Source organism: Nipponia nippon, unplaced genomic scaffold (assembly GCF_047370975.1).
Source record: "Nipponia nippon isolate SJK-2023a ecotype South Korea unplaced genomic scaffold, ASM4737097v1 scaffold_11, whole genome shotgun sequence".
NCBI lineage: Eukaryota > Metazoa > Chordata > Aves > Pelecaniformes > Threskiornithidae > Nipponia > Nipponia nippon.
The window spans coordinates 16,724,381-16,748,799 of NW_028262302.1; the positions used below are offsets into that span (position 1 = coordinate 16,724,381).

The window sequence follows — 24,419 nt, forward strand, 5'->3', positions numbered from 1 at the left end:
GAATAGAGAGGAGGAGATGCAGAAATAAGAGTAATGAAAAGAAGTAGAATACTAGAAAAACTGGAGAAATACTTAAACTGCAAAAAGTCCAAAACTGAAACTAAGTGAGAATAAAGAGGATAGAAAAGAAAAACGTAAAAAAAATAAAAAGAAGGCCCAATAAAAAAATAAATGTAGAAAGTATATTTAAAATGAAAAAAGAAGAAAGAAGAGGGAAAGCGATTCTATGGAGATGGAGAGAGAATATGAGTGGGAAACTAAGGACAGTTTTCTATTTTGTAAAGTAATAATATAAAAGCCCATAAAAAGGGCTATATAAAAACTTGTCATTACTGTTAGTTATTTGTTGCCCCTTTCTCATCTGGCAAGCTACACTGATGTAGCTATGTCCAGGCCTGGGAGGAGGATGGTGCCACTTATGATACTAGTTTAGATAAAGGTCTGTTTTTGTGTTTGCAGATAGACTCTTATTTTCCTTTGTGGTTGTGGCATCCTTATAACTGAGACCTGCATAGTGCAAATGAAAGGAGTTTCTGGACTGATGAAGCAACGTTTTCCTCTGGGTCTTGGGCTCCACATCCGCTCCCTGCCAGGACATGTACGTCCTACACACATAATACTCGTATGAGTTGTTGACAAGTCTCTCCCTCTGTGAGGTTGCAGGCATCATGGGGAGTAGTGTTTCGGGTCAGGCTTGAGGTACATTGGGAGAAGAGGGCATGTGGGGGAGGTTGCAGAGTGCCAGACTGTGCTGCGCCTGGCTACGGCCAGTGCTTTTTGCTCTCTCATTTTCATGAACATATCATTCATTCATAAATTTTTAAAAGGGCAAGAATCATTGTTTAATGAACTTTTGTGAAGAAAACAGAGCAAGGGATAAAAGAAGCACTGTGAGCTCCTTACTCCCTAGACTTATGACCTGCATAACTCCAATCATTGTGTTATTTAGACAGCCTTCCTATTTAGCCGACATTAAATTTGTATGCTCCCACATGGTTGAGTTGCTACTTTTTTTTTATCCATGCAGCTGGGATTCTCTGAGGGAACATGATGGGTCAGGGGGAGGAGGGGAGGCGAGGACAGCCGTCTCCAAAATGCAGTGGATGTGCCTTCTGGTTCTATGCTGGTTGCACACAGGCAGGTACAAGCTGATGGGAATCGTCACTGGCAGCCATGCAAACAAGGTCAGAGTTGGTTCCTCCGTGGCTTTTTTTATTCTTCCGAGTGCTCTGAAAATGTGGGTGTGCATGTTAAAACTGCCCTATGAGGCAGCTCTGACATGTGGGGCTGCCTGGCACAAACACAGCACATAATAACACAAAGTGTTTGGCAGCGTTACAGGGCTAATCTTTACGTAACTGTTCCTGAACAACTTCTGTAGCACACTGAGCACAAACGAGCTTTCCATCAGCCTTCGGCTGCATGCAGATTGTCTTGTGTCACCTGCTTCTCTGCTGAGCAAATACTGGCTGCGGTCATGGCAAGGAAAACCTCTTGCATTCGTAACTGACTCTCCCTAAATTGCCTCCTTGTTTTCCCAGGGTATTCATAAACCATAGGTGTGTTTGTCAAGAACATCCCCTTTTATAGCGTTTTTCCTCTTAAGCACAGATGTATGCAGGAAATTATGCTGTGGATTGTTTCCAGGAGAGCAGTGGGAAAACAGGGTCTGATTTTTCAATGGTTGCTCCCTTCTTGACTAAAGTCATAGGAGGAGGGATGTCTTTTATAGTTAAGACACTGGTGTGGGACTTTGGGGTTCTGAGATTGGAATAATAATGTTTCATTCCTTCTACCCTTTGCCCCTCTTGTCAGATTTCAATGTAAGCTCTTTATGATTATCTCCTATGGTTTTGTTGCTTGGTTCAATGGGCCTGGTCTCCATTAAGGCTTTTGTGCTGCAGACAGCAACACCAGGGCACATACCGACAATAACAAAATCAGGGAAAGAAAATAAAGACTAGAGCTTCCCAAGCACCTTTGATAAGTGCTGGTAATGGGTATCCTGCTCTTGCACAAAGACGATCAGGTACAAACCTTTTCTTTGGCAGGCAGAAGATGAGAGTTTCTAGCTGTCTCCCCCGCCCTCAGGTACTACCATCCACCTAGTGCCACCCATCGCCACCTCCCCTCCCACAACGCTCCTTGATTTGGGTGCTCTTTTCACTCAGTGTTGCACAGCCACAACACATGTGCTGCTGTACAGCAAAGCCATGTGGCAAATATATAAAAGTATGTACGTTTCTGAATGCTGGAAGAGAGCCCTAATTTTGTTGGCAGCAAAGCTGACTCTCCTTCTTTCCTCGGAGCGGGGCCCGCAGCATTCCTCAGTCCCACAGACATAAACCCTCTCTGGATTTCTCCCGGTGCGGCGGCGGGCTGCCAGCCTGCACGTTCGCCTTCAGCAGCCACTCCAGGAGGGGCAATGCCTCTGCCTCGATGTTCAGGGAGGCTGAGCTCCCGGCTCCAGGCTCATCTCACTGCCTCCGATGCAGTGTAGGTCAAACAGGGGACTCTCTCCTGGTTCTTGGTTTAATCTTAGCTCGCGAGGAAAAGTTGCATACCAGGAGGGAGGCAAAGCAAAGGGAGACTGCCAGACCCAAATGTTCCGTAGTTGTGAAGATGGTTTCTAAATACTGAGCTTTAAAAATAATTTGGTTTGCATGGGGAGGGGTGAGAAGGGGGAGATCTTTCTATTTGCCTTCTGGGATTTAGAGTCTATAGTTTCCTAGGGACCCATTTCCAAGTTTTTATCATCAACCACAGGGGCTAGAAAACACACTCTCATGTTAAAAGAAAGCTGAAATTCCCCCTAGTGCTACACACTGAAGATCTGGAGCTTTAACCCTGACTAAATCACAACAAAATCTTTAGAATCGGCCTGTGCAAAATGTCTCTCACCAAAGAAAGAAAAATCCATACAAAAAAAGTTGTTAAGCAGTCTTGGGCAAGTGCAACTGTTAAGGGAGCAGGCACTCAGATGCAACCAGGAAGGAGGAGAGGCATTTTTTTGTGGTGTGAAGGAAGCTTATGTAGCCAAAGGTGAGGAAATAGGGTCACCATGATCTATTCCCAAGACCATCCCATTGCTCCAGCGGTGTATTGATTTGTGGATCTCTGCAAAGCATACAGACCAGGTCAGAGATGTCCCTACAATTCTTTTTAATCCCTTGAAGGTATGGATTTTTTCTTCTCTTGCCTACTTTTTTCTCCATCTACCTTTTGCTTTCAGCGGGTTTCAGGGCAGGAGGGTGTTAGTGTTATTATTTTAATTATTCACCTCCTTTTGTTTTACATAGGGTTCAATTTTTAAATCATTCATGAGTTTGCCTACAATGATAGAATGCTTTTTGATTTGCTTCCAAAAAGAAGTGTGTGTTAAAAAAAAAAAAAGAAACTGAAGTGCTCCAGTAATTTTAAATTGTTCTGCATAGTGCCTGCCCAGAACTCCGATCTTTTCCAAATGCAATGCTTCACTTTTTTTTTTTTTTTTTTTTTTTTAAGAGCACTTCATTTTGGAAGTGAATAGGGTGCTCTGGGCACAGGCACTGCAGACCAATTTAGATTTCCTAGATTGCTTCAATAATCTGAAGAGTACTCCAGTCATTTTTAACTATTCTCTACCACATGCCTGCAAACCCGTTCATTTTTTAACTGAAGTGACTATACTTAGGATAAACTCCACTGTTCATTTGAAATCGTTCCATTCTGCATATCCATACACTTCAAATTCCAACACAGAAACTTAATACAACATTTTGCTATAAGAATGTGCTAATACTTCATGCCATAACATTATTGGTCAACATGTTTTATGCAGTGCTCCTTGTTGTCTGAGGCAGGGCCATGTCACCACTGCCAGTTTGCTGCAGGAGACATTCCCATAATTAGACAAGCCAATGTTTACAGTTTTGTTTTTCCCTCCCCAGTGTTTCTCCTGTATTCAGCCCTGAGATTCAATTTCTTTTATGGCTTTTTAATCCACTGATCAAAATGCTTTTGCAGATAGTTAAAACACCCAGTACCTTTATTGCACACATATTTTATTTTCAGTTTTGGTAGGGAGTGAAGTCCATCACTGAAGATGTCACAGAGCATCAGTGGTGGAGGCAGGAAATAGTAGTAAAACACAAGCAATTTTGGTCCTGTTCCTCCTTCCTGTTGCACACACTCCTCTTGCGTCACATAGGGTACAGCACTTCTTGGTACTTACACTATTGTACCTAGACTGTCACTTGTTGCTGTTTTTCAGGGAGTACTTATATTTCAAACACCACCCAGATGAGAAAGCTCCTGAGCTGTTCTGTGAGGATTTCATGCCCTAATTCCCTCCTCTGCCTTTACCTTGCATATAAAAGAAAGTTATTCTTAATTCATATTTCTATAAAAGAGTGTCTGCATTTCTAAGAAATATGAGCATCTTGTTCCAGGGAGGCTCTATGCTGCCTTGGCTAATTAAAGCTTAACAGTAGGGCAGTGTCATGCTATACTTTGCAGTCCACCTGATGTCTTATTCAATCATGATCTAGCATTAAAATTATTGGAAGGCAGCACAGTTTGCATTGATCTGCTGCTGGCATAACTTTTTGCTAAATGAGTGCCCATCTTTCACAAGAAGCATTAAGAGGGCATGAAGGACACACGAACATGCTCTGGATTACGACCTCTGTGGCAGTCCTGTGCTGCTTCTGGGGAAACAGGTGCCCTAAGGCTGGTTTTGCAGTCTCTCTCCTGCAGGGAGGGGCTTTGGTGATGCTTTAGCAACTCTGTTGCTGAGACACTATAGCGAAGACCATGGCTTTTTTTTTGTCTCACCATTTTTTTTTATGGAAGTGCAGAGCACTATGTATTTGTAGCCTTAAAGGCCAAATACTTGTGGTACGAATTAAGGACTTTTGGGGATTGCTATGGCATGACGCTAAGGACAAACCAGAACTGAGATTCAGGTTCCAGAAAATGTCCTAAGTCAGCTTGAGCCTGTTTTGCCATTCACTTCAGCTGAATTTTGCAGTTCTCAAATGTTACTGAGAATTTTAATGAGAAAAATAGTCCACCAGAATACGAGTAATTGATGGAAAGAGAAAAATATTGTAAACATGAAAATGCTGTTACCTTCATGATGACTGATGCAGTCTGCATAGGAAACTCATGCTGTTTTCAGGAATCTTGCAAGAATAGGGTTAGTTCTTCTTTATTAGATACTTTCTTCTCTTGCCTTACAAGACTTCTTTCTAAATTTAGTGTTTCAAGGAAAGAAGGAGCTCTAGGGGCAAGAGAGATGGAGAATCCAGAACTTGAACTTGTGCGGTATTAGGATTTCAGCCAACAATGGCTATTTCCTCTGCATTGCTGGCCCTGCCTTGTTGGGAAGACTATGCTGCTTGCAAGTTAGCACCTTTTGAATGAAATGTTAACTTGGTCCTAGCCACTTACAAAAACTAAAGATCTCACAGCTGAAAGAGTGGTATCTTAATCAACTTCTGACTGGGTGATTACATTCTCCCTACTTACGTTCCCCGAAATTTCAATTGGGTGCAATCTTTTTCTTCACTTAGAGTCATCCTTTTTTATGTGTTAAGTGCTTGCTCTGTTTCACTTCTGATGGAGCTGATTTTCAGGAGTAGCTGAAGAACTTTTACCATCTACACAGAGCTTTGTTCACTTTTGGGTAGAAATTCTCTAACGTATATATATTAAAGATATGTTGTTGCTGGTTTGCTACAATATTGTAGCATGAATAAGAGGGAGAATGGTTTCACATAGTTCAATTAATTTTGAAGAAGAAATCAAGAACATTTGTCTTACTTTCTCAAATAATGCTTCTAAAGTTAGATTTTGGGTAATAGTTGCTCAGTCAATTCCTCATATAAATATTAAGATAATGTTATTGTTAAATTATATTTACTACCCTTCTACTTTTAAGATCAAAGACACAGTTTCAGAAAACAAAACACAATATTTTTCCCTTATGCTTAGCTTTGCAAAACTTAATTTTCTTTTCATTTGCCTATTTTTTTTTAAACTAATGTAACTCCATAGACATCAATGAAGTACTGTATTTAACTCCAGAGTAAATGAAGCATCATTATAGGCCAGAGTTTCCTTCACAAAGTTATATGTGAAGGCAATATTTGCTAATACAGTGATGTATTATCATTCATCCTTGCACCTGTCCAGTTAGCTATAGATCCATCCAAGCATAAGATATAGTGTAGGAGGATTCCATTCTGCAAGATTAAATCTTCAGTTAAATGAACCTAAAGTGACTTAGGGTGTGTCTGGCAAGCTATCCCACTGAGAATAAGTTAAAGAAAAAGAAGAGAGGAGGGGATCAACATGTCTTTGTAAGGCTATGTCTACAACCTAGAGACAACTCTGTATATTTCATACTGATTTCCTTGTACTTCTAAGCAGTTGGTATATTTTTGAATCTAATATATAAAATAAGAATAACCTCAGTCTACTCAGTAGAAATAAATGACTGTAAATCTCAAATGCAAAATAAGAATCAGTCCTTCCTGCTAGAGCTGTTCATGTCCCCTAAAGTATCAGTAGATTCAAACTTATTAGGGGTCAGGTAGCAACCTCAATACAAAGAAACAGAGCACACAGTCTTCCAGTTACTCAAGACTATGCAGAAAGATAGAAGAACTACAGGAAGTTAATCAGTCTTAACCCTCCAAATGATGCCTGCTTTTAAAATGTCTCTTCTTTTATCAAAATAGCACCTCCAATTTCCTTTTTTTTTCCCCATGCATGTTCTCTGTCTGTAATTGTCTCTCTGCCAGTTACAAAGTATTGGAACTAAATGAGAAAAACCTGCTAGAATCTGTGCAGACTTTGAGATGTTTTCAACGGGTGAATGGTTTAAATGATACTCGTTCCAACACGGGGTTCTCCACTGTCTCCATCCTTGGAGATATTCCAATCCAGACTGGACAAGATCCTGAGCAACCTGCTCTAGTTGACTCTGCTTTGACCATCAAGTCGGATTGGGTGATCTCCAGAGGTCCTGTCAACCTCAGCCGTCCTGAGATTTGGTAATTGCCAGTGGTGAGAGTGACAAAACTAAATGGTAACATGGAAAGTCTTTCCTTGCTTTCATTTTGACAGGCTCTGTAACTGTTTGCACCGAGATTTCCCAATCAGTGAGTTCAGGCACAAACAGAAGTGCTGGGAGATATGAGATAACCATGTCTGAGTGACTCTAGACAGAAACAGTCCCATAAAGAGTAGGGGACTCATGAGGTGGAAGGGAGACAGGGTGGCCATAGAACAAGTGCCAGAGAGATAGAAAGCAAGAAGAGGGACACAAGGTGGAACCAAAGGCCCAATCTGGGGGAAGGGAGCTGGATGCAGGGAGGTGTTACACATTGCTAATTTTTTCAAGGAAGGCTTGACTGCAGAAAATTTGGGAATCATTGGTCCATGATACACAGCGTTTGTTGGCTGAGCTGTACCAGAGGAAAGATATATATATATTGGCAAAAGGAGTCTTTTTTCTTCAACTACCTTTTTGAGTGACATAAGCCATGCCAGCAAAGGGATTCTTACATCTATACAGAGGGTGTTGCTGGCGTATCTATATCAATTAAGGGTGTGATTTTTTTTCATGCTTGTGACTGAAACAGCTTTGTCAACAACACTTTATAATTTAGACCTGGCTTGAGAGCTGTCCTGGCTTTCAAGCAATTGCAGAATGCTGGGGATTTTAGAGTGAACTCCTTTGTTGTTGGCAAAGAAATAAAAGGACATAAATGCAGCATAGTAATTTTGAATAGATTTTTTTTATTGTTATTCACAGCACATGCAGAATTTCTTTTCTGTTAGGAAAGGTGGTGACTGAAGAAGCAAAAATAGCACCCTCATAGCAGCTGTGCAGCTTCATGGCAGGGCATCCACTGAAATATAGACTTTCTTCGTAATCAAAAGCTGAAAGATTCCTGTTATGACCATATCCTAGCTAGAAAGGGCTTGTGATATAGCTAGACCGTCAGACACTTCCATTGGAGGCTAAGTTTACACTGGCACAAAAAGCTGATAAACTGATACAACTTCCTGAACAAGATAAGTATAGGGCAAAAGTACTCTTTTGTAGATAAAATGGCATATACGTCAGGGGAGTTGCTGCCATAGCAGTGCTGGTTAGGAGAGGAAAGTGTGGTTTGCTTGCTCTTCGTCTTTTTTTTTTTTTTTTTTTCATTTTTCTTCTTCACAAGCTTAATCAACATAGCAATGCCAGCAAAACTCAACTGCCAGGCTGGTGTATTTCTCTGTGTAATTTATTCCACCCTGAAAAAACACAGCTGTTTTTGTGCAAGTCTTGTCTTTTATTCTTACCAGAGATCCCTGTACTTGGTCAGAACAATAGCTTTGACACGGCCAAAGTGATAACTCCAAGTACAGTGACATAACACTGTTTAAGGGGGTGGTTTCCCCAGAGGACAATCCTAAAACCCTGCTGATACTGAGAGGAAACAATCTGCCTCCCTCCCTCTTTCTCATGCTAGCTCTGCAGCTTGTTTGATGCCCCAATAAGCTACTTCAGCTCACTATACAGGCAGAAAATGAACGCAGCAAACAACAATGCACCTTTTTCTGCCAGTTTAGTGAACTAAATTGGTTAGCATAGAGATCAGATGAACACTAGTGTCTCTGCAAAGCAAGAAGCAGCAGCATACATCTGAAAGCATGGGATGTGAGTGGAAACATTCTTTTTTGGTCAGCATTAGATTGATTTAACTGTCTTGCAAAACTTCCTAATGCTGGCTTAAACCTGGGTCACAAAATGATAAACCAGTGCAAGAATGTCCATCCACACTGAAACGTGTATTTGTTTAGCTGATTCTGAATATCAGAGCTCTTAAGCTTGTCTGCACTTGAAAGTATTTCTCAGTATGGCTTGACTGACACTCTCCCATCCCTCTGAAGAGGTGCAGTTTATGAAAGTCACTTGCTAAGGCAGCTCAAACCCAATTCCAGGCAAAGGACTTCCTTTTGATATCAGCATTACCAAGTCTGCCTTAGGCTCCTTGTTGCCATAGCCATTTTGATCAGAAAAGGTGTTTTTTTCAGGCTCGTAATCAGAAATTATTACCATCCTGGTAAAACAGTGAAATGGAGACCAAGTTAAAAGCAGTGTGCTTAGAGTTCTGCTGCTGGATAAGAAAATAAGCATTTCCAGGGACTATTGTCTTTAAGATGGTCTGCTTAGCATTTAGCAGCAGATCATACAGCACTTTCTGTTAAAGCAGCAGTTGCAGAAAGTGACGCTTCTTTTCCATGCAAGGTATTTTCTTTCTGTAAAGCTATTGGCTTCATTTTTTTTTCTGTAAACTGATAGACTGTCTACCTTCAGATCAGTGAATACTTAGGTATTTTTTTAATTGCATGCATTACTTTGCTGCTACCTTGTCTGTTATGTATGCAAAATCAACCCTCCTTAAATTTTAATTGGAGAAAGAAATGTGTTTGGCTAGAAGTCCAAATGGGGGTAAAAAAAAAAAACTGAACAAAAATCAGTTTGGAGAGTAACTGTTGGAAGATTGCTTTTTTTGTGAGTCATAGAAAGCTCTTTAGTTGGAAATATTCAGACAGCTGCCCCATGGCAGGGTAATATTCAGACAGCTGCCCCATGGCAGTGCTGAAAGTTGCACAGATATTAATACGAATCACTGCACATTTGCAAATTTCTCCCTAAAAATACACAGTCCATTGCTTATTATTAGTTGCTATGTAATATTCATGCATCTAAAATCATCCAGCATGGGAGGAGAAATACTTCCCTGGGTTTGATCAATTTCTCTGTAATGACAGTGACTAAATTTAGTGGATACTGTGCCTGTCATGGAGCAGAGGCTGGAGTATTTCTTACCTTTACCTGAGGGGCTCTTTTAACGGTACTTTGTGTGTCGTAAATACTGTGTGCTTAGCACCAGAACAGGAGTGACTAGTGAAAAGCTGAAGCAAACAACCCACAAGCTGAAATGGTTGGGTGAACTATTCAACAAATACCTATGACAAATAAAAGCAAAATCCATTTGCAAATTATTTGTTAATCAAAATGAGCTGAATCCTTAACTGGTATAATTTGTAGCTAACAGTTTGTGAAGCTCTAACGGGCAAACAAACACTTGAAAGAAATGAAATACCATGGCTGATTTTAATTAGATTTTTTTACTATTAATGCACCCAGAGATATTAATTTGCTTCTCATTATGAGTGAATTAACTGAAAAAATATCAGGCCATGAAACAATATATATATATATATTGAATTACAGACATGGGAATAGCCACAGTGAACAGGAACTTCTATTTGTTGTCTAGATACTGGAAAACCTAACAGCCCCATTAGCTGTTACAGCAGAGATGTATGGTTCCCAGGCACTCGCAGCACCTCCCAAAGTCCCTCAGAGGTATTTGTGATCACACTTCCCAAAGGCCTTTTTCCCTATCAGAGCTGGTAGATATTGTCACTGAGTCATCTACCAGGGCAAAACCACACACTACCCGTCCCTTCAGCCACGTGCAGCCTAAACCAGCAGTTCCCAGGTGGTAGTCATTGCCCAGTGGTTTTGCACAAAGGTATGGTGAGAAGTCTGCAGAGCCTAGCTGAAGGTTATCAGCTTACTACATCTGTATGATTACTCTGACGGCTAGAAAGTTGGGTTCACAAGTTTGGGAAACACTAGATAGAGACTTATTTCTCATCCTTCCTGAAATTAGAAGAGTACTATCACAACCATCCAGTACGTATGTGCATTTAAAGGCTTGAATTGGGAGTCTTAGAGGTATGCTAAAAGAGCCAAGAATGCCCTTATAATATTGACTGTAGGTGCCATTTAAGCAAATATTTATGTGGTTGTCTGGCAACTGAGATCTTTAGACATGTAATTACTTCTTGGCTGTGAAAGCAGAACTTTTATTCAGTTCAGGATGTTAGGATCAGAACATGCTCTTTCAAGGTTTATTGAATAGTATGTGAATCACTATATTCCAGTCTTTAAGATTTGCCCTGAACCACTATTGAAGTAGAAACCAATATGGAGTAAGGCTCATTGTAACTTATAATAATTTTATTTTTCACAGTTTCTTCAGTTTCATTTAATCTGTGTTTGCCTGCTTGGTGTATACCCCCACTCTCTTTCTCAGACATGGATGCAAACTGCAGATAAGAGTATGCACACTGGTTTTTTTTCTTCTCATGGCTGCTGTGAAGTTACAGTCGCAATATAAAGATGACAAGAAGTTCAAGACAAGATAAAGGACCCCAGTGTGATTGGACACTGAGAGGTGCACCAGACTTCCTCCTTTTGCTTGGCACTTCTCTTTTTATTCTTTGATTAAAGTCTTTTTCCTTTACTTACATCCTCCATTAAGATGTCTCAGTGTCATTTAGGGTGTTAATTGAGAGGAGGTTTAAGCTCATCAAGGCGATTATAAGTGATAGTTAAAAATTTCTATATATGGCCTATGCTGGAATCAGCACAGTAGGATGCCATTTTTCTTTTATCTAACTGACATTGGTAATAATAGATGAAATTATTACTAAATCGCAGCTGCAGAGATGATATCATGATTTTTTTGTGTAATCTTTGATGAAAAATTAATTTTTGAGAGGGATAATTTAAAATGATTTAAATAGTATTATACTGAAGTCCTTACTGGTAATTAACACCAATCTTGTCAGAAGTGAATCCACTTTTGCAGCTGTTTCTAAAGATACCTACAGTATTTGTAACTTTTCTGGGAGTGAAATTATAGTGTTTGGACTTTATTTTTACTGCATAAGGACCGTTAAGAGAAAAGGATGCTAATAGAGAAGGCTTTGTTCTCCAACGGGGCCAAATTCTATTTTGCATTTGCAGTGTTTCTCTATGTGTGCATTTAATTAGCTATGCTCAGCATGTAAGCAGAGTTTAGTATATGTAAAGTAGACTTTACATGGTATTTATATGTATGTGTTCACATGCCAGTGTACACATAGATATGTATATCTTTATGGGTTAGCTATATACGTATACACAACTTTATTTGCGAGGGGTTTAATTGGTTGAACAGATGGCTGATCAGAAATGCTTCTTCATCTTCATCAGTGACTCGTCTTTCTTTCTTTGCATCGACTTTCATCACAGTGGCAAAAAAGTGCTCTAACGAGAAACAGCTGAAAATAGATTTTTCTTTGGTACTTTCATCATGCTTTAAATGACAGAAGTGGATTTTTTTGTCCTATATATAAAGACCTGCAGGAGAAGGTTAAAAAAGGAAATATAGTGAAATCTAAATAGAAAAATTTGAATGAGAATATGGGAGAGCCTCAGATTATTCCTCTTATCTTCATATTTTACTTTCTTCTTTTTTAAAGTACATGCTGATTTTTGACAAGATATATAGTCGTGGTTATTCACGCCAGCTACAGTACCTGCCAATCAGTTTTTCTTTCCTCGAGTTTGGTGCAGAAAGGGGGAGGGAGGGGCAGGAGTTGAAAGATGACACAATGGCTTAGAGGACTGTTACTTTAGGTATTCATTAAAATAGTAGTTACATGGCCAGCTTCTGCTGTTTCTGCAATTTTATTATATTCAAATCAAAGCCTGGCTTCTGTAGGCTTTATAAAGGAAACAATGTGCCTTATAAACAGAGTGCAGGGTTCATGTAGGAGCGGTTCACTTACAAGCAGATTCATGGCTTGAGTTTATGTATAGATATGTGAATAATCTATCACATTTTTAATTTGAAAGAATAAGTTATCCAATATTTTCTTTTGCCAGCATTGAAGTCTTTTGCAAACAGTTGCTTTTACTCTCTGCATTTCTGTGGATACATTGCTGTTATTGTATCAACTTTGCAAATTGGTAAACTGAGGAATGCTTTGACAGAGGGAACTGAGAAAATCATGCAGCTGGCTGAGAGTCAAAAGCAGAAGTAGTACTTGTGGATTCTGGTCTCCTCTCTCTTTTCTCCAGCAGCAGAGCAAAACCACTGGAAAAGCACAGTTACAAAGGAAAAATTACTCTTTACATTTTCAGATCCTTTTGAACTGAAGATGGAAGAAAGACCCCATGGTTTCAGTGTAGTAACCTGACCTGTAAAGCCTAGTTTTTGTAGGCTTTCTCCTCATAAACTGAGTCAAGTATCTGCCTTCATGCTCAGTGCAGCTGCGGAAGGACCATGGTCCTTGATAAGTGTATGGGGAGGCCCGGAGGAACATTTCTACTGCAAGACGTGGTGAAACCTGGGGCTGCAAGCAGAAGTTTTTTCAGCAAAGAGAGAATAGCAATAGAGGAAGTCTAAAGTTCTTCATCTTCTGCTGGGATGGGTCAATCCAATGCAGATACTTTAGCGATGAAAGGGAGAAATGTGTAAACAAATTTCTAGAGGTTAAGGATGTGTAGGGAGCAGTAAGTATCTCACAAGCATGAGATACAGGAATAGGCAACTTCTAAATTCTATTATTAAAGACTTTCAGAGAGAGAGAGAGAGAGAGAGAGAGAGACTGGGATTCCGGTGTAAGTATACATCACCACCGTCTGGCTCTTTAGTTTCAGTTCTTTGGACTGGGACAGTCTGGAGATAGAGAAGATATTATTAGGACTATCACCTCATAGCTTTGATGTGGCTGGTCATGTGCTTAAAACAGCAGACGAAAGTTGTACCAGATTTTTTTTTTCCCCCCAGAACAATTACTGCAAGATGAAGAGGATGTTTGTGTGCTGGAAGGAGAAAGAAAAGATGCTGGGAATAAGAACAGCAGCTTCAGATTTTTTGAGCCTTTCTTTTCAGATTGTGACCCCTTGTTTGCAGGCTTTGAAACCCTGATAGAAAGGGTGTGGGTTTAGGAGGAGGCAATCTTGGCTCAGGAGGTCCGGCAGATGGTGTTGGCAAATGGCATTGTGGGCTCCTGCAGCGTGGTGCAACACTCTGGAGGTGGCTAGGGGAGCAACGAGGTTGTGGGAAGCAGCTGGTGGCAAATACACTCAAGATGGCTCCAGTGAGCAACCACAAACAGCTTGGTAGGGTAGAGAAAGAGCAGAGTATAGCTCAGAGTAAATAAACCAGTGCTGCATTTATGTTCCACTTCAGGAGGATGTGTGAGAGGTGAAGGTTGGTAGCTGACAGAAAGGAAAGTAATGTATTGCTGTCCTTTTCACCCTTACTGTCTGCAGGGTAAACCTTTCTTAATGCAAGCCTCAGGTCTTAGAACCCAGAAAGGCTGCCATTAAAAAAAATCTATCTTCATGACTGGAGGGACTCAGTTCCCTTTCATAATGGTGTAAATCCATAGGCTTTCTACTGAAGACTGTGGCACACACTGATGAACCAAGGACAAGTGAGAGTTGGTCAGAGGACTAAATTGCCTTCCTTCTCTCCCTCTCTCCCTCTTTCCCTCTCTCTCTTTTAATGTTAAAGATAACAAAAATAATCCAGAAAATTCATATCAACCACTTCTTCCTCCAAAGAGATTAGTAGCTTGGAAAAAGTAGCAGGCAGTTCTTTCTAGTCTATTGATGCTGATATGGCTTCATCTAGAGAGGTTTTTAGGTGGTACTTGGGGATAAAGCAATAGCATGAAACTAAAACACCCAAGAAACATACATTTGTATTCTGATTTGTTCAAAGCACCAAGACAGGTAAGAAGAAGGGATCTGCAGCATTTACACATCAGGTAGCACCAGCTAGGATCTAGAATATTATGGACATGAGTTTATGCAAAACAGCTTCACACAGCTTTGCCAACCCATCTCCATCCAGAGCTGTGGTATTTTTCACAGCTGTGGACCTTTATCTGCAAAGCCTTACAAAACTGATTAACTTAGTTTTATATATGTTGCAAAAAGATTTTCTACAACAGTGAAAAGAAGCAACAAGAATGTCACTAGTTTCCTGCATTTCTCAAAGGCTCAGGATATCTCTGGATATTATTTACCTTGCCTCTCTATCTCATCATGATTGTCTTTTACTTCATAAGTGCATCATCTTAAGTAGTGGCTATAAAGTAAATGGCTATTAGGTATTCAGGCCAGAAGGCCTCAGGCTTCTGGCTGCAGACATGGGGAAGGTACACAAAAAGCACTCTTGGTTGGCTGAGTAGGACATCCTCATTGCAGTCCTTGAACTAGGGTCCATGCCAGACATTCTATGCTGTTGCTTCCAAGATGGACAGATGGGGACCTTATAAAATAAGACAGGATGCTCCTTCCTTGCCAATGTCTAAGCATGCTGCCTCCATACCTGTTCCAGGTGTTGATGTAAAGGAGCAAGGTGACTCTCTTGCACATCATGCATAACATGCTCGGTTAAACAGAATTGAATATGAATTGTCACATCTTTTGCTGTTGCAAATTAGTGCCATAATTCTTCAGTCCATCCCTAATCAGAAAGAAAGACTACTGGTTTAAAAACTCCTTAAAATTGAACTTCTTGAGATTATATCTTCATACATTAGGCAGCAGGCTTGGGGTTATTTGAAGAGTAATTTAAAGATAAACAAGGAAAAAGTAAATGTGAGCTTAGATTATATTTTTTGTACATTATTAAATGTAAAAAGGCTTGACAGTTTTGGGTTGTTTTTTTTTCCCCTTCTCTATTCCTTCTTCTTCCTGTTATATATCCAACTCCATTTACTATGATCTATGCCTGAAAAGCTGGTGAAATGATGACATCATAACAGTCAAAAAGATAAAGAGAGGAATGAATCAGGAAAAGTAAAGGAGTTTTAGTGATAATTCATGTTACTTTTTGTATTTTTCTTGTATTAACACCACTGAGCTATACTGCAATATAACCTTTTGGAGAGGATGTTTAAAATCTTCCTTTTTTCCCCATCCTTTTCAACCATGCTGATAAGTATTTTTAAATCACTAATCAGTTCAGTGATTAAAACACAGGAAAACCAAAACTGACATTTAAAAATATCTCAAAGAAAAAAACCAAAAAACTTCACTCAAGTAACAAGAATAGAATAAACCTTTTGGCATTCTTCATTCATTCATCATGAAGTATGAGCTATATAAAACTAACTCCTGGTAAATTATTTGTAGGTCACCTTTAAAGAAGCTCTTGATATAGTAATGTGTCCCCTGAAATGAAAAGACAAATAGATTTTCTATTCTTTATATGAGGCATGCTTATACTTTAAAAACATTTTTACATTGGGTTTAAAGAATGATAAAGATATTTCAGTGCTACGTGATGTTGGGAGTTACTCACAGCATTTTCTAGTTAACTACACACACAAAAAAGTGCAAAAACAACCTTGAAAATGCTTTGGCAGACTTCACATGTTAATCACTGCAGAATGGTTTCAAATTAGTGAACACAGTGCAATTGTTTCTATAGAAGTGTCTCGCTTTCGAATGTAAGTGAAATAGAAATTTAGTGTCGTAGTTTGGAAGACAATGATAATATTTACATTTATCAGCTGAAAAGCCCTGGAATGTTATAAAAAGGTAAGTTCTACAAAGTAGAGTACTTGTTTCCCTGCTAATAGGCAGCACTTAGCCATCTAAAGTCAGTCTCTCTTTTTCTCTCCCCTTCCTTTCTTACCAGAACAATTGTGATGCTGACTGTAAAGCCAAACTCATGTATGTTTTTCTTCTTGTTATGCCATTAAGATGACTCATTTGCAGTTAGACTATATCGCTTCCTCTTTTTTAAATGTATTTTGTTATTTCACAGTTGTACTTTACTTTTTAACATACATTTACTTGATTTGTATATTTTTTAACTGCAGACACAGTGCTAAAAACCTTATTTATTCTAAGTTGTTCATGAAGAGAATTTAAATGCATCGCAGGATAGGTAGATGTACCCGAACACTCATCGCCAAATACACTCCAAAATATTGTTGTTCATTGTTCCCTTCTACATATTCAAGAAATATTTGATCCAAATGTATAACGAATATGAAAACATATAAAAGCTTTGAATTTTCTATGAGGAAAATAAAATATGGAAAAATAGTATGATATTTTACTATACTTAGGGGCACTGGTTAGGGTATTTATGCTGGAGAAAACAGCAAAATGCACAGTCTGACTAGTTTCTTGGAATCTTATGTTTAATACTTCTTCAGTATGGAAATCATGCAAAATTACTTGAAAATGGCTGTCAAGTGTTTGATCATAGCAGTATAGAATCCCCAAGAAGAAAGAAGAATAAAAATCCCAGTAAAGTTTTGAGAAGGTTTGAATATCAAGTAACAGACTGGGCTGCTGTCTTCATACTTCTGGTGCGTTTTTAACTAGGCTACCTTGTGTTCTTTTCTTTCCTTTCCAAACCCAGTATTTAAAAGTCCCATATGGCAATAGATATTGCTGGAATAGAATGCATACTGTTCTGGAATCAATTTGATCTGAGTTAACTTTCTATATTTTAAAAGGCAGCTGAAATATTTTGCCTTTTCTACATTTTCTTTTGACCTGGTCCTTATGCCCTCTCCATCCTTCTCTCATCTGCAGCCCTCCATATGAGTGTTTATGTAAGATAGAGAACTTTATTTTTTTAATCCTGTACAGCTGTAGAAGGGAGTGGGGGGGAATGGGATAGTATAGGAGTTCTTCTGCCCATTGGCATATATGCTTAGATAACAGACTGAGGGGGACTGAAGGTGACATATTCTATATGTGATAATACCAGACCAGACACATTAAGTATGTGCTCTTCATTAATGCGACAAGGATGGGAAAGAATGTGAATAGAAAAAAAAGAATTGTACTTGGGACTTCTTGATGCCAGAAGCATTATTTAACTTTTGAAGAATGAAGCTGATGTTCAAACTTAATTTTCCCTTGTGATCTGGACTGATGGCTCTGCCTTTTACTGGCAGACCCTTATCATAGGAGTTAACTCATGCTCAAGGTCAATAAAAAATCTGAGCAGGGATACTGTTAGGGAATAATCCAAAAACGTGCGTGTTTTACTTCATATCCTGCTTAGCAGAGACTCCACTGCTCGTGACTGACAGGTCTTTTCAACCATCAGAGATTTTATGTCAATAGGTCAATAGATTTAATATCCTGGGGATATCCCCTTCAGATTGCTGATCGGCACCTTACAACAGCCAAAGGCCTGGCCTCAGACCATTTGCAGATTTAAACTGAACCAATTGGATGTCAAACTAGGACTTTGGGAGCCTAATCAGTACAAAGTGCATAGTCTGGTAGTACAGCCATGATCTGAACTGGGCAGATGCTGAGTTCACCAGGACCTTTTCCTTCTGTAATAAAACTAGAGAGAAAAGAAATCATATATGATTGAGCTGTACATTGCTGGGCAAAGGCGTTTGCAAATCTGGGCTAATATCTACAGCTGTGCAAAAGCTACATAAATTTTGAAAACTAATTGTTAGTGTGAAACTACTTACTTGTTTCTTAATGTATTTTTGATAGTGTTTTTGACTGATATTGCACATATGCCACGTGTATACTCTCTTCTTGTACCTGGTGTCATACAGAAAGTAAATGTGACACTAGTGACTAATGAACCACAGAAAATGTCATCAGATATCTAAAATTTGCAATCCTATCCATAGTTATTTCAAAATAATTAAAACATAATTATAACTTCCAGCTTTCTTGAGAAATCTCTAGGCTAGCCAGATTTCTACTGGAATCGAAGCACAAGAACAGACCTTTCTCAGATTTACTTTGGGTGCCTCCCCCCACCCGATGACTTTTGTCTTTCTGGCTTCTTATTATAAGCCAGCTGATGGTGATTTTAAGGTCTAAAGACATTGCATTCCCAGAAGTTTTAGGAAAATAGGTGGAAAAACAGAGAAGGGATACCCAAATCAGGTCCCTACTGAGAAAGATACATCTTTGTAAGCTAAAGTGCGTTATTAGTCAACAGAGACTACACATGGGATAGAGACATTACCAGCTCCAGTTACAGTAAAGGCTTCAGACTCAGCTTGAACCCCATTAGATACAGATAACACAATCATGAGTCAGGAAGCTATAAGCTTCATGAGTTGTATATCTCACTGTTTCCTTCCCCAAGTCCAAAGGAAGGTCTTGTGCAGGGTCACCAGAAGCTCAAGGATGTGTCACTGACAGCTTGAGGGGAATTGGAGTTGTTAGCATGAGTAGCACTGTCACAGGAGGATGTTTTTTTCTCTGTTCCCAATGGATCTCCAGAGCTTCCATGCACTAATTAATGATGGAGGCTGCTGTTGTGGGAAAATAATATAAAGGCCCAGATTTTCTGCTGCAGGCAAGGAGCAAGGAGTGCTAATTGGGAGGGAGGTGTGAGCAAAGATGCCACCTTGCACTGACTGATCATTAGCCAGCTTTTGTCCCTTGCCATGAGTTAGAGCAATCTGAGGGTGACTGTAAATTATGTGGACTGCTAGTGGCACCAAAGGACCATTATGTAAGCTAGGCCTTGCTGGTGTGTGAGATATACTTGCTAGAGTCTATCTATTATCTACCAGGAAGCAGAACTGGAGAACATCTTACTTTGATTTTACGAATGGACTAAGGACTAGTTTGGACAAGTGGGAGGAAGCATTAGGTCAAAACCTAAGCCCTTTATTGGGATTTCTGCATTAACTTAAGTCTTCAAATTGTTCAGATGTTTAGAAAAAAGGCTCTTTGCAGAAGGTATTGATGAACAGAAAAGGCTCTCTAGCTGAATATATAACAGCGCTTTAACTTCTGCTGCTGCCTGAGTGTAGTGGGTGCTGCATCTGCTGAACATCCCACACAGTGCATTAGGCTGTGGCTCCAGAGCAAAATCAAACTTCTCAGATGCTCTGTTGGAGAAAATATCTTCTGAGTATACAGTGGCCCTTTGACAAGCTCCTTTATGCCCTGGTCTTCTTCCCCTGCAGCTGTCTTACAGGGGTGACAGGCTTTGACCATTATATATGATCAATATGTGTAGGTCAAGGATGACATGAAGAGGGAAAAGGCAAAAAAGGAACAAACTACATGCTCTATGCCTAAAAGAAACAAAGGTCAATCAAAGATATGGAAGTCTTACTTTGAGTAGGGTTTTTGAGATCTGGCAGAAATGTGAGCTGTCCTGTCAGCTTTGCATTTGATTTTTTTCCGATCATATTCTATCAGAGAGAGTCAGTGCAGAGACAGAGTCATTACTGTTCCTGCACGTTATGGTACTTTGGCACTAGGCCATTCTGTGCATACATGCCAAGATGCTTTTATAAAACCATTTAAAAAGCAGTACTAATTAGATATTTAGAGGACTAGAAATCCTGAAGGTTAAAATACCAGTGAAGCAGTTATGACCATCAGTGTGTGTTACATAAGTAAGCCCATAAAGAGCTTTCTTCACTGGTGAAAGCAAATGTTATGAACACTACATTTCTTTTATAGTAGAATAGCTCAGACTGTTAAATGTTTTTATATATGTGCTACTATTCCATACATTTGTTTTCACTTATTATCTTTTTTGCAGTCATATTTAAAGCCCCCCCCCATCATACCTGTTACTGCACACACAAAAATACAGTCTCTACCTTAAATTGCTTGTAATATCTTAACCTTTCAGTTTACAAACATGTTCCAAGGCATATTTTAAGATAGCAGATAAATACTATCAGTGATGTAGAAGAGAATGAATGTGGGCATGATGTGAAAAGATTTTATTTAAAATTAAGTTGTTTGTTTCCATGTAACAGTTTCCATATCCTGCAAACTTCGAAATACACTAGGCTACTTAACTGGGCAAAAAAAGATAATCAAGGAGGGAAAGCCTACTATGTCATGAATAGCTTGGAGAAGGTGGAGATGGAAGAAACATTCAAAGAAGAGGAACTAGGGGGCAATCAATGAAAGCACTGGGGAACAATTTAAAAACAAAAAGAGGATAGCCGTTTGTACTTTCTCATAAAATTGTGACTGGATGCTAGAGAATATTGTGGGGACCAATAGGAAAAATGGCTTCAAAAAAAGGATTAGACAAAATCATATAGGTCAAACACAAAGTTACTCTGTCCTCCTTTTGGGATTGTTAGACACGATGACCTGATATAACTACCAAAAAGGAATCTGTAAGTTGCCAAATGCTGGAAGCAGGGAGGGTATATTTAGGAAACAACCATTCTATTACGTTTCTTCCCTAAACATCTGATATCATCAATAGTCAAAGACAGGATACTTGGACCTTTGGTCTGATCCAGTTTAGCAGCTTTTATACACAAGATGCTGATCCCTATGTATAGTTGTGGCTGACAGCCGGTGTGAATACTGTTGATAAGATTTAGTCCTTTTTTTCATTCTGGATACATTTTAGAGACTCTAGTCCAAAGCTGAAGAGTGGTCTGAGAATAGAAATGCTATCCCTTTATTACAACTATGAGGTGCAGCAAACACTCCTGCAACATGACATGACTTGGCAGTCATGGAGCTGTACCATCCATCCTCCTCTCCCCATTTAAATTGTATCTGTATCCACCCCTACCTGCTCTGGTTCATAGTAAATGTGACTTCCTTCTGAAACATGAAAATCAATCCAGGAAACTGGACAAAGCCTTTCCTTGCAGCAACATTTGGCCACTCTCTGTATTAGCCCAGTCTTACACCTTTGTGTAGAATTAACAGGTCCAACAGGTCCAAGACTGGCAGTAGCTCAGCTCCCAGCTTGCTTGGACCATAAACATTATACCTTACTGACTAGCTTATGCTTTGGTTTCAGAAAGTGATGAAAAGAGAGGCTGTTTTTCCAGCTGAGTGCAGAGTACAGCTGAGAAATAAAGGTGAGCATATTTCTGTTACATGTACTGATTTGCCTCTATGTTGTTTGATATTCTGACCCCACTGTTCTGTTTCCCATATAACTTGAGACTCACCTAAACAGCTGCACAAGGTGTCACAATAACTGAAAAAAGTATAATATAAATCTAAATATCTGAAATGCAGGGTAAGATTATTGTCTGGGATGTGGTGATTCAGCCTCACTGTATTTGCACTTACACGCTAGTAAGTCCACATGGACACAGACACACACAGACACACATACAAGCACAGAAATGGCAGGGGGAAAGGAGAGAAAATTACACAATTATAAGACTAATAGAAAACTAGACAATTGGGTTGTGATATTGTACCTACAATGGTGTTTGATTCAGAGACTCCTTGCCTTAAATGACATGTATTATCAAAGTTATCCTGTGCGGATCTCTCTGTTTTTGTTCCCCGGATTTTGTGATCCTCTTTCAGCTTGATACCTTGTTTTCCTTAGCTGCAGGGTATAATAAAATAAAATGGGTATGCATCCATCTGTAAGTTGCACTTAAGCTGATATGAGCATTGTGCGTACATATACATAATATTTTTAGATAATATATAAATTCAGTACATATATAGGCATATATATATGCATACACAAATTAATACTTTGATGTATTTAGCGTTTTCAACTAATTATACCTTGCAGTCTAATGTTAATTCCCATTTGAAACATTTGGCACTATTCCTCCTAATTCATTTATATTAATGAGGGGAGGATCCTCTGAGCAATAATCAGTTAAAAATCATGACTAGCTTTGTTAATAAATACCAGATTGGTACATGATACTGTATTGGCTTGTCCTTAATTAGGAAGCACTGGAAGGAGTACCAAGAGGGAAATACTCATAAATTTTTCTTTTAAAGTCTAACTGCTCTCTTTCTGGTATTTGCATCTTTGAAACAGAAAGAAAAACGATAACTTTGAAATTTTTTAATTTTCCTGCACTTAAAACAGCTTATCTTTAATTAAGATATACATTTGATATAGAAGTTTTCCAACTAAGTCCATGTAGGAAAAGAAAAATCAAGAGAAATATAAGCAACATTGCAAAGTATTAGGTAATTGAAATACTTAATTTAAATATTAGAAAACTAGAAGTTTCATGAAGCATTTGGGGAGGCTGGATGGCTCAGGGAACTAGTAATGAACTAGTGAAGTCTTCATTTCTAGGTGATTGATTGCAGTTGCATCTAGGAAAGGCTAGAAAGTCATTCCCATAAGCCTGTGTGCATCAGTGGCTAGGCCCTACTCTCATAAGTCAGGTCTTACTCTCAGCTGGGAGTCCAGGAGTGAATGGGCATCAAAACAGAATTGGAAGATGTTAGCAAGGACAGACATGCAATGTTTTTGAAGCTTGAATGGTCTGGAATGTTAATGGCTAAGTTGCTCATATAATCATTTAATTTTTCCTGGGTTTTTCAATCTCAGAATCCTTTAAAGTGGCAACTTTTTCTGGCATCACTTACAGTGATTTTTTTCCCCTCATGTCTTCTAAATACTTAACATCACTGTAGGCTTGCCAATGTGCAATCCACTGGTGCTTGTTTATGCCAAATACCTCCAGCATATGTATGCTTATTTTATCAGTTATCAGTAATATGAGTTACTAATACAGGAAAAGCTTAATTAACAATGCTTAGTTTTTGAGATCTACGGTACAACAGAATAGCAGGGATAGCAGAATAGCCCTGTTTTATGCCATGGTGGAAACTGAAGTTATCACTTCTTATCAGGATCTTTAGAATAGGTTAGTGCTTTGAAGCCTGAATCATGGATGTGCTGATCTGGAGTGCAGGAGCACTGAACTCTGCCTCTGCCAGGACAGTGCTGCTAGAGAAGATATGCCAATGCACAAAGCCTGGTTTGTGTTGGTCAGATGGGCTTGAAGGTGACCTAACAGGGAACTGTACAAATATTGCTTATACACTCATTTAATCTGAAACTCTTTTTCAGTCCATCTGTAGCACACCCTTGCAGCCCTTCTTTCTTCCACCCATTTGTTCATATCTATACTTTCAGAAGAGAAGTCTTTGCACTATGACATTCATGGGGGTGGGGATGATGGGAGGGTTAGTTGTGGGCAGGCAGTTGGCACAGTGCTTAGTCTAGCTAAGCACTTCTGATCTGGAAAGCAGGAGACCAGCCTGAGGCACTGTTGTCAATTTGTGAAGTTGTGCCTCCATTTTCCCCTCCAACATTTTTTTGTCCAGTCTGTTCATCCTGGAAGGAGCGTGGGGCAGAGACTGTTTCTTACAATGTATATATACAGCTCCTGGCATAGTGAACTGGACCTCCCTTTGGACCTCAAAGAATTGCTAAAGAACAAAAAGTCCTGCAACAGAGGAGAAAAAACTCGAGGGGCAGTGTGCAGAGAGGGGCACCGTGGGAAGGATGGGACCATGGGACCATCCCATATGAGTGTGAGGAATGACTTTCCGGGGCAAAGGAAGGGCAAGCCCATTGAGACGAGTGGGGTGGTGACAATGTCTTCTGGTGTAGCTGTGCTTAACGGGGATGGACCAAGCCCTTGGCTGGTGGCATGGGATGGCAGGCCCTAGGCACTGTGGGAACAAGTGGAGGGCTGTCATGAGAAAGCAGAGTAGAGATACAGTGAAAGTGGATCTGTTTTGAGAAACTGCTTTTCAGACATTTCCCTGTATCAAT

General features: G+C 39.5%; 1 long non-coding RNA gene across 3 annotated transcripts in view; it reads left to right on the plus strand.

Annotated features, from left to right (window-relative positions):
- Nucleotides 1–24,419, plus strand: part of LOC148056845 (uncharacterized) — a 234,613-nt gene that overhangs the window by 157,419 nt on the left and 52,775 nt on the right. For all 3 annotated transcript variants that reach the window (XR_015702164.1, XR_015702165.1, XR_015702166.1), the window contains one exon: nucleotides 21,660–21,720. This is a non-coding gene — a long non-coding RNA (uncharacterized LOC148056845). The remainder of the gene's footprint in view (nucleotides 1–21,659; nucleotides 21,721–24,419) is intronic.